General features: G+C 37.2%; 2 protein-coding genes across 5 annotated transcripts in view; one reads left to right on the top strand and one right to left on the bottom strand.

The window, feature by feature from the left end:
• LOC107314420 (translation initiation factor IF-2-like) overlaps window positions 1-18,794 on the top strand; it is a 78,720-nt gene that overhangs the window by 26,742 nt on the left and 33,184 nt on the right. The window lies entirely within an intron of this gene.
• The window catches only part of LARGE1 (LARGE xylosyl- and glucuronyltransferase 1), a 275,468-nt gene that overhangs the window by 234,927 nt on the left and 21,747 nt on the right, over window positions 1-18,794 (bottom strand). Inside the window, exons 3-4 of one of the 4 annotated variants that reach the window (XM_015863596.2) lie at window positions 12,936-12,995; window positions 11,690-11,837 (exon numbers count right to left, since the gene is read on the bottom strand). The exons of 2 other annotated variants lie outside the window; for them this stretch is intronic. The gene's annotated coding sequence lies outside the window, so the exon portion shown is untranslated. The remainder of the gene's footprint in view (window positions 1-11,689; window positions 11,838-12,935; window positions 12,996-18,794) is intronic. One more of the 4 variants, XM_015863603.2, reaches the window with a different exon arrangement.

The following is an 18,794-nucleotide window of genomic DNA, read 5'->3' as shown; positions in this document are numbered from 1 at the left end:
ATATCTTTCACAGTTTAGAAAGCACCACTATGGAAAATTTATTTCTCTCACACTGTCATCCAAATACCCTGTAACAGACACCCCAGCAACATGTGGACTAATTTGAAGCAGTTCAAAGAAGGTAACCAGGAAGACTGGATGTACTGTGTACAGGCTTAAGTTTCCTATTCAGGTTGTCTGTCTGGGGAGGACAACTGTCAGTGAGAAATGCAACACTGCTAACATATTCCAAATTCAGTGATACAGGTTGAAAAAAATGCAAAATCTCTGAGTTTTCATCAAAATTGTTCTAAAAAAAATAATATAAAAATGACACAACAGGCAAGACAGCAACTCCCTTAATTTTAAATCAATTTGAGAGTTATTCAAAATGAGGAAACTGCAGTATTGCTTGAAGAAAAAGGCCTGCAGCACGCTAAGCACACACAGCTTTGCCAAGCCCCCTCTTCCCAATCTGCAGTAACTCTTTATTTCAGCACCTTCTTATACAGTGCTGCTGTGGCAGCACATCTGTCTCCTAGTGGCGCCCACATGTGAAGAGAGATGTTTGGCTTTCAAGTGCCGAAGAGCTGCTATCCATCTTCCCTGAAGAATAAGTGGAAGGATGAAGGGAAGCGTCATACAGACCAAGTTTGGCCCATGAGCTGCTAGTTGGATCAAACTGCTCTCAAATACATAAAACAGAGCCACATATGAAGCAGAGACTTCTCTGTTGAGTCAATCACATGTATTCCCTTGCCTGCTCACTGATGTTGAAAACAGAACCTTAGACAACTAAGACTCTGCTTATTCTACAGAGTATTTAACCACACAGCAGGTTAAGATATACAGGACGTTCACCCTACGAGTGTTTTCTTTCTCATCCTTTGGGTTTTTCATTCATTTACCCAGATGAAATACATGTCATCTCATGCAAACTATCCAAATGATGAAATGCTACTCCATGGCAAATACGAAATATGAAGACCTTCATAATACAGAAACAAAATTAGTGAAAGCTTAGAGACCATGAGAACATCATATTTTTCATTTTTTCATGATTTTTAGTCCTCCATTATTTTAATATAAACAGACGTCAACAAGCATTAACTTAATGCCAACATCTGCCATTTCCTGCTTACCCACAGAAAAAAAAATGAAAATACACAGAGCTTTATACTCTTCTTTATGACTGTGGAAAACAAGTATGTTTTTATTAAGATTCACATAACAAACATTTTAACAACTGCCATCCAAGAACAAACAAAGAAGAATAAATCTTGTTTTCCTGAAAAAAAATGTATGGCTAAGCGAAAACAGGGAGCAATGTTCTCCTTCCCTCATTAGCTCATCCATTACTGCTAATGCTATAAGAGATTCAGTAGCATTTACAAATCTAATGATTAGGGACTTCATAAACTAGTACAGCATAAACTTAAATATCACAACATATTACCAGATAAACTGACAGTAACAAGAAATCCCTGACTAGCTTTTTTTTTTTGTTAAAAATCAATCTCCGTTATAAAAGAATTTGGATAATGTGTTAGATGTGGATAAAAGGAGCTATATTGACTGTCCTAATTAAAAGCATAAACAGCAGATATAGTAAATAGCAATAGTAGTAATTGACTGCATGGTTTCAAGCAAATTAAGAGCATATCAGAAAATCCCCCTGAAAGGAAAGTAGGACTTCTAGATCTGGTATCTGGCAAGGAAACTCAATCCGTAAGAGAAAGTCAAATTGCTCTCTCCTGCTAAATGCAATATGACAGAACTGGTGATAAGTAAGCTCTGTTTTGCAAATTATCAAATGCAAAGTGAAGTGCTATGGGCACATCCTGCAGTGGTTTACATCCCACTTCACTGAGTATGTTGATTACCATTTTATGAGCACAGAAAAGTCCTTTTCTTGTCTGCAATTTTTCCCCCCCAACATAATTCTGTTTCCCACTAGAAGATATAGCTACTTTCTGTCACTGTTCTGCATAACTGTCTCCATTACTAGCACCGTACCATTTACTTTCGCAGTTATTCAAGCAGTACGACTTCCTAGAGATCGCTATTTCTCTCAAGGTTAAAATAAAAACCATATGTGTGATGGGGAAATTACAGGTTTCCCCAGAAACCCATGATAGAAAGAATGTGTCAAGCCCATCTTGCCATATTATTATAACCAAAGACCAAGTTAAGTAAAGAAGACCTAATATAGCTCAGCCAATTATTTTTGCACCTGGTTATCCAGAACCACGTAGTTTTGTGCAATCAGTTTCAATCCTGAAGTACACTTTTCCAACTAGAAAGTCATCAAGGCATAAGATAAAATTTAGATTTTGCCAATTTCTCCAACTTTTTAAGAAAGCTCTAGTTACACACATATTCATTTCCCTATTCATCTCTATCCCTCCTAACACCGTGTTTTTCTATTGTTCATTAACAATGAACAAACTGAAGTATTTTCCTCTTTCCTATCTTACCCAAAAAAACAAAAATAATGAAGAGTTACTAGGAGAGAATCAGACTGCAACTGTCTTACCAAGGGACCTCCTCAGTATATGCAGCATTCTGGTAACACAGAAATAACACACATTCTCCAGGACACGTTCCCAGGAGATGGGAATGCTTCTATTTAACTTCTTCAAAGGCAAGGATACTAAAAAACATGGATGAAGCTGCCCTACTGGCATACGCTCATGGGCATAATTACTCAACCACAAACTTTCCCTCAGGAATGATGGACAAGGGAAGAGTATAATTACTGCATAAAATAGGAGAGAACAGGTCACATCAGTAAAGCTGGGAAATAAACTTCCTAACATGCAAGACATTTTCTTCTCCCACGAAGTAACAGACAAAGCATAAGAAATAAATGTGCAAGAAGCAATACATAATGATGCATCTGTCTTCTACCACAGCTACGAAAGTTGCTTTAGGCTGGGAAACAGGAATGGGTATAGGTGACTAAACAAAAGCAAAAAAAGAAACCCACCCACAAACAACAGAGAAACAACTGAGTTGCATAGAAAAAGAGTTGTAAAAAGGGTTCTTTGAACCTCAGAGTAGGTTCCTTCTTCAGGTCTTGAATCATCAAAGGTTAAAATATGAAAACTGAAGCACACTGCCATTAGGTGGTAAGTGGTGCTTGGCTACTCCATGAGCTGGTCTAATTAGTCACAACTCCCACTGCACCACGTTTTTTAGCAACTCCAGTTATACTCAGATTCCTATATAAGAGATAGACCAATTTAAAGTACTAATAAGATGACACTCAGTAATTAGTTACTCTATGTTCGAAACTAAACAGCTGCCAGCAGAAATATTTGGACTTCTGAAGTTAACCCAAGTATCTCTGAGTACAGCCCAGAAGTCCCAGGAGGCCTAGCACATCTGTCAGTGGCAGCAGGAGCAACAAGGAGGCTACAGCAACATAAGGCCCTAGGAAAGCACAAAATAGTTGTTAACCCAAGCAAGATAGGAAATAATAGAGTGGATTTCCAGTTACAGAAAGTCTTCCCCTCTTAATATCCACTGAATTCAGCGCAGTCCCACACAGTGCCAGCTTTTCAAGTTCTATCAGCCAGGAAGAACAGAACATCAGGTCTACCATTTAAGACTGGGGCAAACACCTTTCACCACTGGAAAAAGACACATCCATTCATACCTAATGCTGAGGAAACAAAACCAACCCCTTTAATATTTTTTATAGTCTTGCTGACCACTTGAGCTCTTTTCATCTATCCTACAGAAAATTTATCCTCCTGCTGTCTCAGACAGCATTCCCCCACAAGACAAGATACAGTACTGTACTCAGTTTTTGCTGTAAATTATCCATTTTTCTTCCTCTTCCTTCTCTATCGCCTCTCTCTGCACCAATCAGATTTACAAATCAGACACACAGAAATGGTATTCACTGTATATAGCGTGGGGTCTGAAGCATGGCTGGGGAGACATGTGACTAAAGGGCAAGCAGAGGAAGATGCTTAAAACAAATTAACAAAATGATGACAGTTTTGCTGAAATTATCAAAATATTTGTTATTCTCATATAAAACTCAACCAATTAACAAATGCACAATCTTAGTTTTCAGATGTAGATGACATATCTCTGAACATATCACCACAAGTGACTCATGTGTCCCCTATAAGGGTTCTGAAATTGAAAGAAATAAAATGCAACCTACTTTAACAAACAATTAAAAGCAACTGTAAGGTCTGACTCATGGTTTTGTGCTCTGGGTACTTATTTTTTTTAAAATATGTATACTTAAGTAACTTATTTTGCCAGGTCAAGTTGCATAAATACTGATACTTAGTTTTGCACTTGAGTTTCATAGAATTCACAAGAAAGTGTCACGACAGAGATGATTAGCCCAATTTGATTGACAAAATTGCATCCAAAATTACTGCCATTTTAGTCAGCAAGGAAGCTGAGCTTCAGTCAATTGCATTTGAAGGCAAACAGGTCAGAGCTCCTTTCCATACTTACCCATCATCTACAGGGATGCTACAAAAGAACTTCAAGAATAAGAACAAACAAGACTTTCAGAAAGACTATTCATAAATCAACTTTAAAAGCTGAAAAGCAAGTGGTTATTTCTCTTACCAAACTTGTTCTTTTCCTTTTGAAGTTATTTTTCTCCGCAGCATATGCAATAAAAATTGAAATTAACTCAGTTCACTTCTATATAGTTTTTCATTCATACTTCAGCAAAATGATTATTTCAAACAGAACAGTACATGTATACCTGTTTCTATGAGTGATAATGCCCTAGAATTTCTATCTGTTAAATACGCCAGCAGAAGCAGCATAAATTGTGTAAAAAAAAATTGTGGTAAAAAAATATACATATTCCAAACCACCATATATAAATACACACGCGCTTTCTCTAAAATCCAAATATCCCCCTTTAGTTCATAACTGGATAATATAGCTGCTGAAACTATTAAGCTATCTTAAAAAATTCTTACTGTTTTTGCTTTCAAAACAGGTGGTATGACAGCCTACATCACACATTTTGTTCAATCGGAATTAAGCTTACCTTGAGTTTCCCCATTTTTAGGATCCAAAAGGTTATTTTATTTGATACCTATGCAGATTAATTTTTATGCAACATCTTGTTGTGATTGCCATTTATACAGTACACAGCACACCTGACTGGGTGCATCTCTTGTTCAGCATAAAGAAATTCACAAAACATGAAAGCTCATTTCATTACCATGTTTTATTCTTTAAAACAACAATGCAATTTCCCAGCAACTCACAGTAGCGAAGATACTCCCTTAAAACAATCTGAATACATCACCTTTCAGTTCACCATGTTCTCTTATCAACCCTACAGTTTACTGATGTAGGTGATCACAAACAGTTCATGTATAGTTCACATACCTCCGGTTGTGTTACCTATATAGTAGTTGATTGTAAGAAAACTGCATGAGAGCTACACCCAGGCCTAAAGCAATAAAGAACAAAAATAGTCCGCAAGTTACCTATTTTCCTTAAACACAATTTACAGAAGCCAGGATATCACTGTCCATTTTATCTCAGAAGTCCCGCCTTCTGTTGGCCTTTCCTAAACTCCTCCTCCATTCCCATATGTGATTTTCAATTACTGCCTCATCTAGAAGCTTCTTTACCTTTTTCTTTTCTCTTCCCATTACAACTATCTTTTTCCTTATATGACCTCTCCCAGAAGTTCCAAAATTGCTTTCTGGCATAGGCCCTTTTTCTGAAAACAGCTGGAAGCTGCTTCTTCTCATGCTTAGAAGTGAGCATTACTGATGTCATCCCAAACTTTTGTTTTTGCTTCGGGGAATGTTTTTGTTAATTCTTGGAAATGATGAGACTAAATAACAGGGATATAATGAAAAAAGGAACTTTGTTACCCTTTTGGACCATACTTGGACTACTTTGGACCACTGGAAAGTAAAATACTGGTGTACAACTACAATTTCATTATCTATAGGATTTTCTTCGACAGATCTTCCAATGATCGGGTATTCACTGTGCTGCTCAGGGTACAGACAAACACATATGAGGATAAGTAAAAGAACACATTAAAAACTAAGTGGAATATAAGGAACAGCTACAACTGAAACAAAGTACCTACGGTTCAAGGATCACACTAGTATTTGAAACCACCCATTTTTGTACTTAGGAAAGCATTTGTATTTATTATTCTTAAGTGTCCTAGATGAGGATTTTCAACCTTGACCATCAGGGTTGAATCACAGAAACACTGTAAAATCACACCAAAATAACAGACTGAAGATCTATACTTCCATTGAAAAGCCATTTCTAGCATCCTCCTTGGGGAAAATAAAATAAAAAACTTAAAAATTTTAGTCTTAAAGATTAAGAAGAGAAAGAAAACGAAAGGGCCAGTATTTATTTTCATGGTTTTGAATTCTGTCATCTAAGGTTTTGTCAAAGTAGGAATGAGTTTGACCAGCAATTCTGGAAGTGACAGTAACATTTAAAAAATCCTTCTGCTCACCAAGCCTACTGCTGCCTTGAATTAAGAATTACAACTGCAGACTCAGGTGGTGGGGATAATTATTTTGTGGCAGAATGGATTCTTGCTCAAGGCAGAGAAAAACTGATAAATAAGACTTTATTCCTGCAGCCTGGAATTACCCAGAGTGACTTTATATTAGGATGGGAGTTGTGGTTCCAATTGACAAATTCAGGAAATGGAAAGAATATCTAGTTATACACAAACCATCAAGGACATAGCTTGAGCTTTCACATTCTACCATGAAAGTTTATTTTACAGTGAGTAACTTCCAAGTTGAACAAATTTGTTCTAGAATTAGTAAAAAAAAAACAACAACTCATTTCTATCACTTTTGAAGACATTTTCTGGATTTGTCTGCACCTTTAAGTATCTGTTATTCACCTTATAGTTGCAAACTCTTGAATTCCTACTGTTTAACAGTTCTGTACTTTCTAGGTATAAACCAAGGTTCAGATTTCCCGTATTTCCTATATTCTAATAGGTCTTCCATCAGTTCAGAGTACACTAAATTGGTGCCATCTTTAGGAAATATCCACAAGTACTTGAAATCAAAGGCTAGAAAACTGAGGCTGTGAAGCTGGCATAGTTTCAAAATGCTTAACTTCATGACCTGCACTAGCCTACTGTTTACCATATTACTTGCTTTACTGAAGAGAACGCATGGTTTAAGTGTTAGCGAAACTACAGTCTAAGTGAAGAGGAACTGCATTCTGAATATTTTGTTATCTCAGCGTTGCAGCTCTTGCAATTACTATAAGTTGCCTGATATTTGTTTTTCTTTTTCCAAGTCACAAGAGCTTTAAGAGCTTGAAGAATTGAACCATAACAGCTCCAAACCCCAGATGCAAATAAGAGGAATCTATTTAGAAATTCTTTTGCTTTTTTAGCCACCTTCTGATTTTATAACCAACACAAGAGTTTGCTGCAAGGAATCTCATTTCTCACTTTGCACATGGTTTCTGATAGCAGCTAAGTTCCATGAAGTGTAATATTTAATACATTCTCCCAGCCCCCATTAACCTTCTAAATAAACAGTACTTTTTTTCTTGTCTAATAGCTTAGTTTCCACTTTCAGTAAAAAAGAAGCAATAAATAAATAAATAAATAAATAATGCATTGTGGAACAGAAGCAAGATTGGTCTAAGGTAGAATTTGTTGAAGTTTTACCTCTTCCCATAAAGAACATACAGTGCCCTATTTACACTCTTTCACACTTCTTTAATCAGCTGGTACAGACAAAATACTGAACTTTATTTGCTATTTTCCCCATAAATCCAATATTGTCCACACTTCTTTATATTCCTACAGTTCATTGGGTATGCAGAAACAACAGCTGCTCTAAGACCATGTGAAATTCAAACAGGTCTTTAAGACTCCAGGAGGTAGAATTCCCACCCCAGAAGAAACAGGAATTTGAAACGAGGCTTCAATATTCCTACACTTGCCAAATTAACCATTCAATAACAAAATATGGAATGTTGCATGCAGTAAAGACATATCTTTTTGCCCAGTGTTTTAAGACCAACCAGGTCTAGAAACATTCAGCAAAAGAAAAGAAGTACAATTGAGACAAAGTTCTCTAAGGCTTTCTACTAGTTTTAAAGGTGAAGAGAGAATTCAGATTAAGCTTGATTCAAGCTACTCAAAATTCAGCTTTATATGGGTTTTCAGTTGTTCTCTATGGCTGAAATTTCTGACACTCCAACAAGTTTCAATATTCAGTATTTCAATTTGAATACCAACTGAAAGCACTGAAGAGAAATTTATGAGGGCAGCTGATATTAGTAATGAATGACATTTCAGAGCTGGGTTTAATTTCTGCACCTTCTGCTTTCACAATTCCAAGAAGCATGGCACCACTTAGAGTTCATAAGGATCAAAGGAAGAACTACAAATACTCATGGTATTTTAGGTGGGAATGAACAAAGGAAGCTGATTTCTTCTGCAGATGCTTCTCCGTATCAGTTCCAGCTTTGAGACAAAGTCCCCTAAAACACAAAAGATGCAACCACAAGCTTTAAGCCTTCTCATCACTGTAGACTCCTGTAGACACTGTAGACTGTAAATCTTTAGCATTCCAGAAATAAAGATTTAAACCTTGGACAGTTTTTTCCTTCCCTTTCTCCCCACAATCACTGATGCACACAGTCCTACTGAATCCTCAGTATTTGAAATAGATTTTGAATCTCCCTTGCAAATTCCCCTATGGCAGGAAGAAAATAAAAAGCCATTCTATGAATCTTTAACTGAATATTGCTATGGTAACAAACATAATTCAGAACTTTTAAAGCATTTTCTAATGGGTAGTATTTATACAGACAGTTAGTACATGGCTTTAAAACACTCAAATGTGTAATCAATCAGGATGGATTACTGATGAATAAAGGTGAAATGAATTTCAAATGTAACATTAAAAGGTTTAAATCACTACTGTTTGATCTAGTACTTAGGACAATGACGATTACAGAACAGCCTGCTTGACCAGGTGAGTGAATAAGCATGACTTTGGGCACTGATGCACAGAAATTCCTATGATGATCAAGCAATGAAAATAAAAGAGCTCTAAAATAGCATTTCATTCTGCACTTTGATCTTCCACAGTGTTTGCCACTATAGTGTAACTTTCAGCAGCACAGAAACTCCTCGTTAGTGTTCTTAACTGAAAAAAATAAGATTAGAAATAACAACAGGAAAAAACAACGGGCTGTGGCTTCAGAGATCTGAGTTCTGTCTATAACTCTGGGTCAAGACCTACACAACTCAAGACAACTCACAATTGTTTCAGTTTCCCATCTGTGTGAGACCGTATTACATTTCTCCTGATTCTTGGTCTGACCTTCCCTTTTTAGTAGGTCATGAACTTTGCTGGGTAAGAACCAGAAATGGTTTTGCCACCTGGTTGTAGAGGGAGAGCACGCAGATTTCAATCAGGATTTTTGACTGCCACGATTAGCAGGTTCCAAATTGCGTATCACAGTTAAAAGGCGGGTAGTGAACCTAATGCTCCAAAAGAGCCTCTGGCTGCAACAATACAGTATCTAAACACTATTCGGAAGTTGAATTGAGAGAGGCAAGTCACAACACAATCACAGCAGGCTTTGATTAATGTTTCATTTGTGTCTCAGAGCACAGCGACCATCTGTCCACACACCGATCATAGTAAGGGAAGCTGAGAAGCAACCTTTGTCCTGTCACTGTTTTTTTCTATTCTCCCCCTCCTTCCCTTTCTATTTTCAGAAAAGCTGAGACTAAAAATAAGGTAATCGGCACACAGCACTGCTTAAAATGGGATTTTGTTTTACACAGGAGACTCTACCTCAACAAAAAGGTTCAGAGAAACTCCTTATTACAGTTTACCTAAGATGACTTCTCAGTATAAAAACAGGGGATCTCAAGGCTATTTTTGATTCAACTACCAAACTATTTTAAAAGACACAGAGGTTGTCTCTTCTGTCATTCTTTCAGCACTAACTCCAGCCTTCTAGAGGACATTTCAAACATTTCACTAAAGCTAGATAAGAACATCTACACATGCCTAAATGAAATAAATCTATGCCTCTTCTCTGACTTAACAAGGTTAATTCCAATATTGCTACACATGTAAGCAAGAAGAAATAGGAATGAGGAACACAGTCATTTGAAGAATGCAAATAAGATGGTAAATTCCAATAGGAGAAAAAAGGAGGGTAGACTTTATAGATGCATTCAGTCATCTTGCAGTAGCACTCTTAGCTAACCTAGTCTGGAGCTCACACCAAGAAACGACTCAACAGCAAATCAGCGTACAGTCAGCATGTAATTAATTTGGTCATTCAAGAAAATACATTTCCATCATTAATCTAACTAAGAGCAAAACTAAAACATACCAGTGCTTTGATGACAACAAGGCTTTAACACATTAAACTCCTAGTAGACTCCTATTTTGCAGTAGTGGGCATGTGCTCCAGGATTACGAAGAGCAATGGAGTCACATCTTAGACCATTGCTTTTTTATGGCAATCACTGCTGAAGTCTTCCTTTTAATAACCAGAACTACGTGTGTGGGTTAAAGCAGCATCTCCTATTAAGCTGCCCAAACAGTTGTTAATAAAGCTGCATTGGGGAAAAAAATTCCAGCTTTAGAAATTCACTTTTAAGATTAAATAATTCTTAAGACTTTTTCTCCACAGCTGCAGCTGAAAAACTACTCCCAGATCTTTGCTGAGATATTTGAACATGATAATCACTAACTAAAAGAAACACACTGTGTGTCATATTAAGTTCTATCCCTAATAAAACCTTCAAAGAGCAGAAACACAGCTATGTGAGGGAAAACACGATCTAAACTGAAGATAGGGAAAAAAAGTTATTTTGTGCTATCAAAAGCACTACAAATGAAGCACAGAAAGGACAGTGCCAATTACACATTACTGCCACTATTTGTGGTTCCTTGTCAGTTCTACACAACCAGCACTCATCACTGAAGAGTTCTGCCTTTCAACATCTCGTCACTTGTGCTTCAGAAAACTTAGTATAAATGGGCTTATAACTTTATGTGAGTCTGATTCCACATTTCTATTTAGATCTCAGTGGCATGAAGAGAAAGAATATATTTATTTCAATGTAAAAACAGTTTAAGAACACAAAACTACAGAGAAGTACTGATGAACCAGCACGTCTTCACCTCTTGAAAAGATTAAAATAAGCAGAAATCTTAAATAAAGCCTCTAACTCCTGACACCCCCCCCCCCCTTCAAAAGCACAGCCTTCCAAGGATTAATCTGGCAAAAAAGTAATGAGATTCAAATGCTGAATAGCTGCGATTTTTCCCTCTCTCAAAAATCGGACTTTTCAGATGTTTACCAATAAATCCATGTCTTTAAATCCTCTCCTCTTTCTTGCTCACACACACACACACACATATATATATACTGCTCTTGATATCATCATAAAAATCCAGTTTAGAATACTGTAAAACGCAGTATTTGCAAAAAGAAGTCTGTGCTGTTTACCCCCTACCCTACATCCATATGGGAGGCCTTTGGACCCAAAAGAAACCAGGTAACATGGGATGCAAATCATACTTCTGTAAAATATATTAACCATGATTTGGTTTCCTTCTGTTCTTCAAAGCCTCCCTTATTCTCATGCTCATTTTCAAAGACTGTGCCTGCACCCGCACTAAGTATATTAGGAAGACAGTTAAGGTACACTTACTTTGGAGTTATTTTTTTCACTCTTCATCTTTCATCCAGCCTTTCACCACTCATTCTTATCCCAAGTAAGCGTATGAAGAGAGGTCAGGGAGGACGGGAGTAAATTTGGTATTTTCAACTGAGCACCACTTGAAAGACAAAACTGACAGCTGCAAGAAGATAAAGGGTAACTCATTTCCAAGTGGTTAACTTTCACAGACAGGAGCTGGTACAGAGTACAGAAGAAACACTACCTTCCCTCACTGTGTGTCACTCAGCCATTTGAGAATCAGTGCTAGGAATAAATAGACCTGAGTCAGTAAGGCTAATTTGTCCAGTTGGAGACATTCAGATAAATTAGACTAAGTTAACTACGCATGTGGAATTCAAGTAGATTAGCTACACAACATTTAAAGGTTATATGAACAACCTTGCCCAGGAACAATAAACTCTTTTGGTTTTATGCAATTCCATGGGGAAGAAAAAGCATTCACATAAAAGATTTAGTCAAGCTAAACGAACTCCTTTAAAACCGACATGCTTAGTAATACAGCTCACTTCTCCAGTGTCTGCACATATGCAATCCTTGACTTCACATACAAAACACTAAAAGAAGCCTCAACTCAAGAAAATACTTTTTTGATAAATTCAGGTGCTAGAGTTCCAATTTACAGCCCCTGGAATCAACCCCAGGAAGTAATCAGGCATTCAACCCAGGTTATGCTATGACTCTGTGATTCCCAATCATGGCTTGGAAATGAAAACAAACAGCAGGTCACTCTGTGAGGCATTTCAGGTGAGTATCTAACTGTGAAGAGAAATTTGATGCCAATAAGCACTGATCTAAGACACAGAACTGGAACTCATGAGAGAAGAGTAAATTTCACATCCAGCCACTGAGCTTAGCTAAAGAATAACAGTAAGGTTTGCAACTCCAGAACAAAGACACAACCACTCTACAATGAAGAAAAAAAAGAAACATGGATTGCAGCAGTCCTTAACAGCGCTGGAAACAGATGCAACATTCTTGTAGCAAAGCAAGTGTCTGCAGTCTAGGTGCATGGATGCTCACATATTGGTGGCCAAGTACTCAAAACCCAGGACCTGTCAGCATCATTACTGCTGAAACCTACAGACTATACTGTTGGTTCCTACACTAGCTAGGTTAAATCTGTTTTCCAGTTATTTGTAGAAGCTGCAATCACACCTCCTAACTGTAGCTTATATCTGCCACGGCTTTGCATAACTTCACTCATGCAATTACTTACATAAAATCAAGGATGTGTTTCAGATTCTGAGGCTCTGCCCAGCAATTTCCATATACAGACCTAAGAGGCAAAATTACAGTCTCACAAGTTGGTTTGGATGTGAAAGACTAGAAAATGCACACATTCTTAATTTTTCTCATCTAAATACGTATGTATGCTTTTAAGTATATGCATATATTTGCCAGTAGCATCACAGTGGCACCTTCAGTTTTAACCATTTTTAATCCAGAATGGTGGTAAGCTTCATCACACAGAGTCTAGATGACAGAAGATCCCTGTATTACTTGCAAATATAACTATGGCTTCAAGATTTATGCATGACACCTATTATTGGATAGGAGGGCAAGACAAGTAAAATCACATTTGACTCCCATCAACTACTTTTTCCTTTCAGTTGAATACAAAGGACAAGAAAATTCTTCCAACTATGGTTTACTTCTGACTACCAGAATGACAGTCGTCTGATTGCTAATTATCCTTTTCATTATTTTACAAGAACTTCTATTTCAGTGATTTATCTTGTTTCTTAATTAGATCCAGTAATTAAAAAAAAAAAAAAAAAAAATCACTTCCACTGCTCTTTTCTTTTAAGCTTGAACAGGGGAAATTTTCAAAGGCATAAACATAAATTGGGAATTTAATTCCTACTAAAAGTTGCCGAGAATTAGTCTCCTGTCTGAAGCTTCCACCTCTACATAATTTCAGTGAAGACTGTCAAGAAAGAACCTCAAACAGCATCAGTCTGAGCGCTAATCTGGTTAGGAGAGCATTAGTTCAGGCACTGAGAGTTGCATCTGGATTACCATCTGCACTTGGTGATTTAGTTGTCATTACTGCTATAATATCTCCCTTGAAGGGAGGTGGGGTTCAGGTGTTCACTGTCTGATGCTGTCAGGTAATGGCTTAAGCAATCAGTGAGAGAAGCAAAGGCATCTTCACAGTTTAAATGGGTGTTTTACTTTCCTCCATACCTGAGAACTACAGGATTCTAGAACCAACAGAAAAATCTTTCTTTGCACAAAGAGACATATCTGAATTTGATTTAAGGCATGGATATATCATTTTTCTGAAAGAATACCTCCCATTCAAACCTGCATGTGGCATTTCTTTTAAGAGATAACCAGTAACTTTTGAGCACTACGTAAAGACCAAAACCTCCTGAAAACCTTAACAGTCCTCATAACATTCTCCTACCAACATCCTGCAACAAGAGCTCACTTTATCACTCAGTCCTTATGCACAACAGCTGTAATTAAAAAAAAAAAACACCTGTGAAAGAGGAAATACAATTAGCATTCTCTGTTCACTATCTGCTACATTGATCGCAGACCCTCAAAACCATGACTGTGAACAAATTTCTCTCCCTCTGCAGCCATTTCAACTCCTTCCATATCAAAGGTATCTTTAGTATGGGCCAAGGGACGGCCCTGTGGCAACCTAGATTCATTAATGTAGAATTAATAGTAGTATTTGTTTGTAACAAACTATTAGCAAAAAAAATAGGCTGTCCACTGGATTCCTTGGAATCATACACCATCTATATAATCTCCCTTGCAATAAGTTTTGGCAGAGAGCTTCTTCAGCACACGCTCAATGTAACTACGTACATATGCATAGGATGAAGCACGGACAAGGTTGCCAGCTTCAAAGAAGAGAATGCAGAAATGGAAGCTTACTCAGAAGTCATACATACTGGAGGTGTGAGGTAGGAGGGAAGAATAACAGCTCATTCTGAAAGCAAGGAGTACCACACATTCCCAAAATTGACACTGAATACAAAAATAATAAATATATATATATATAAATAATAAAGATACGACCTTCTGGATTTTTTTTATTATTCAGATCAAAGACAACATACAGTTAAGACAGAAGGGCAGATCAATATTTTCCACATAAATGGATCAGGAGAAATAAGTTTCAGTAACTGAAAGAACCTTGCATTATACCTTCACTATATCTAATAACAGCTATAACTCTGCCAACTCCCAGCCTTGAAAACTGAGCTTGGCAAAATCTTCAATCTAAAGTAAGTGCATTTGTTTTAAAACTTATTACTGGGAAACATTCTAGAAAGTTAGATTATAACATCACTTTCTTGAAAACAATTGTGTATTATAGATCTGACAGGCTCTGCCAGTAACAAATACACTCTCCCACTCACCAACTGTGGGTAAGAAATTTTGCAAGGCAAATGGACACAAGATTTATTGCCTTCTGCAAATCTTAAAGTTTCATTTACATATATATCTACATACATCAGAAGGTTGCAAAGATGCTCTAAACCCTGCTGTAAGACTCACAGTGAAGCTAAAAAGGCAGACTGAGAAAACAAAGAGGTGCAAGGGTAATTTTTGCCTAATTAATCAGCCTTGCTGCACCTTTCCAAATCAGATATAGGTCTACACCCCTTGCAAAGCTTTAGCTCCCCTGTCTATCTACCTCTGATTTTACCTGAATTACCGCAGTACTTGATGGTGTTTCCTCTTCCTAGGTGAACTCAACTTGGCTGACTCATGAAAAGAACTTGTCCATGGGTACCCTGTCAAACGTGCTGCACAGGGAAGTGGTGAAGTTATCATCCCTGGTGGTGTTCAAGATCCATATGGACATGGCACTGAGGGGCATGGTGGAAAATGGGCTGGCAGTTGGACCAGGTGATCTTAGAAGCCTTTTCCAACTTCAAGAATTAGCTATTATTAGTCACGGTTCGCTTTATTATAAGGCTTCACAGAATGCAATGTATATAAGTAATTCTCACTTTAGCTTAGCTAACCATATGCTGAATCTGTTAAAACCAGTTTACTAACAAACATCACTTCAATGGCACAGATGACAAACAGAGTTCTATTTAGGCTTCTGTGGAAGCAGTTTCTTTACTATGAATACTTGCAACTTTGCTTTGTCTAGTAATTGAAACACTAAAAACATTAAATATCTTGCTTGATTTCTTGTAAAGCACAAACAAGCTTTAGTGCTCATAAAGGATTTTTTTCCAGTACATTCTTGGAAGCAGATGTGCTAAAAGATGTCAGGCCAGCTTCCTCATGCAGAAGTTAAGAAATTGTAGGTAACTTTCACTTAAACAACAAAGACAATCTACCTTCATACTGGGCTGCCAGATGTCCTGTGGCAGGCAGCACTTCAGGAATAAGAGGAGGGCATTTCCTTCAACCTGCTGTACTGCAAACATATCTTACAGGGCATTTACACACACTGCAGCGTATGTTACCAAATACAGTTCTCCCAAATGCACCTTCAAAAGGCACCTAAATCCCAGCAAGGAAAACAAAAAAGAAGAGAGAAAATAACATTTTTCACAGTGGATCTCCCATTACCTTCCCTGTGTTTCAACACTGGTAGAAAAAGACAGCCATAGTTCCAGCTGCCTGCAACTTAATACAAACCATTAGGCAAAAGCATGTCTTTCCATTCCTGCAGACAAAATAATCCATCAGAGAAATAGATCACTCAAGAATGGGCAAAGGACTGCTTGAAAGGGAAGAAAAAAAAGGAAAGAGAAAGTAGTCCATGTGACAAAGGAGGAATAGAAATTTTATTAATAAATCTTCTCAAAGTTTATGGAGATTGTGCTTTATTAAACATTCATCAAGCCTAGTGCATTCTTCACTTAAGTTAATTAGCAAGAAGGATGGCTTCCCTCTGACTGGTTCAATGTAAGCCATACCATGAGTAAAAGTGGGAATAGCTGACTGCATGAGGTTCCTTCCAACTTGAATTATTGATGATCTATGACTTGATGGTAAGCATTAAGAGATTCACAAGATTTGCTGCTGGACATCTGGAGACCTGTGAGTATAAGACTGTCAGTATTTGTATAGCAATATCAAAGTGACTTTGCAGGAGGAAGAAAAGACAAAGCAGTTTCAGGGAAGCTCTTAAGAGCTAGGTAGACAGACATGTACAGCATATGAGACGAAGCCAGACATGATACTTAGGAGGAAAAAGCTTGCAGACCATTGTCTTTAAATATACCTTCAGCCATCTAATTTTTATTCCCCTGTTCTTAAATCTGTTTATTTTAAGATGACATTACATACATGACTGGTCACAGACTTCTGAAGAATTTAAGTACAAGAACTTACCCCAACCCAGTGGGTAAGAGAGAATTATACCAGAGGCATTGTAACCTAGAGCTAAGACTCAAGGGATTTTGAAATTTTGCCTAAGAAGAGGTAAAGACATTGGATCTAACCTTTGAGACAAAAAGAGAACAGAGGTGCACAAGCCCCTCAAGCCATGCAAACGAGCTGTGACAGTCACCAGATAGTGAAAATGTGGGTCACTGTTAGTGTATTCAAGTATGAAATAGAACTAACGAATATAATTTCCTCCTCCCTCTTTATTTTTAATTAAGAACATTTTTCTTCTTATATTTAGAAAGTAATAAAGAAATGACAGAATCAGCAGTACTTCATTGTCTAACAAAAGTTATGATGCTAATTTATTCATTCATTGCAAACAAATTTATTGATTTAAGGCTCATTCATAAGAGACACTTAAAGCATCTTGAAAGTACATTTCTTCCTCTTTGCTCTTCTCTGACAACAGGTAAACTCAGTCAAGTCAGATTAAGTTTCATGTTGTCACAGTGGCAATGTTTGGGTTTCAGGCAGTAACAATTTTGTTGTCCTTTAAAATAAGTTTATTGCTATTACTTTTTTTTTCCCCCTCTTCCCTCCTTATTTTAAGGAAAACAACTTATTTTACAGCACTTATATACAGGCTCATTTTAAAGCTTACATATTCTTACTTCAAGGACAGACAAAGCTGGCAGTTGTCCACCATGAGAGTTAGGGGCAGTAAAAGTAAAATTCACAACATAAAGAGTTTACTATTCACTAAACACAATTATGACCCAGAAGAAAATGGGCAAACTGGAAGAAGTGATGACAATAATTCTTTAACAGTCTACTAGAAATGTCTGCAGCATTCCTGTCTACCCCAGGAAAGAAGATAAAACCTTTTGCTGCATTTCCTCATTGCAAGAAACACCAAGAAGACTTGAAAAACATTCCTGTTAACAACACTTGGGAGAAAGACAGCACGGTGCTCATGGTTCTCGGGAATGGGAAAAGCACAAGCATTGGCAATAGAGCACACGCTTCGATATTATGCACTCAGCGACTGATATGAGCAGTAGAAACCCCTACTAGACAGACCCTAAAGCCTTGACAAGTTCTACATGTACTGAACCCATTTCTTCCCCCACCTGCACACTGAATTTTTAGTTTTAGATTTTAAATAAAATCTTCCAGAACACCTCTGTGCTTCATAAGCACAAATCCCACTTGGAATGACATTTATCCTCATGAGTCATTTCCAGAGACAGTTAGTATAGCATCTGACAGATGTGTTACAGTAGCATGGCGTAAAGTTTCTGAAAAAGAATTGTGGAGAATTAATAAAGGTTTTTGCCCTGCAATACACAGGAAAGATCACATTTAGGTATGCAATTATGTATTTTTATGAATACATACATATATATAGATATGGGTATCATCCTATGATTTCTAAAAAATAAAAATAATCATATTTTTAAAACAGAGAACTGAATTTCCAAGGCAGGACTTAAAGTATTCACTTCCATACTTTCACACTGCATCAATTCTGTGTGCAACTGGACATATCTCTAAACAAATGTCTACTATTATCCATACACATTCCAGTACAACTCAATGTTTTGTAATTTATTTTGTGTTCTTAATACCGCAAAACAGCCCAGCTCTCATAGAACTATAGAATCAAAAGTCCAGAAAGGACCTACAAGATCATCTAGTCCAACTGTCCTTCCATTACCATTGCTATCACAAGCCACTAAACCATATCTTGGAACTC

The sequence above is a fragment of the Coturnix japonica genome, chromosome 1 (genome assembly GCF_001577835.2).
Source record: "Coturnix japonica isolate 7356 chromosome 1, Coturnix japonica 2.1, whole genome shotgun sequence".
Taxonomy (NCBI): domain Eukaryota; kingdom Metazoa; phylum Chordata; class Aves; order Galliformes; family Phasianidae; genus Coturnix; species Coturnix japonica.
Note: the sequence above shows the minus strand (reverse complement) of the source record. Positions and strands in the feature narration are given on the sequence as shown.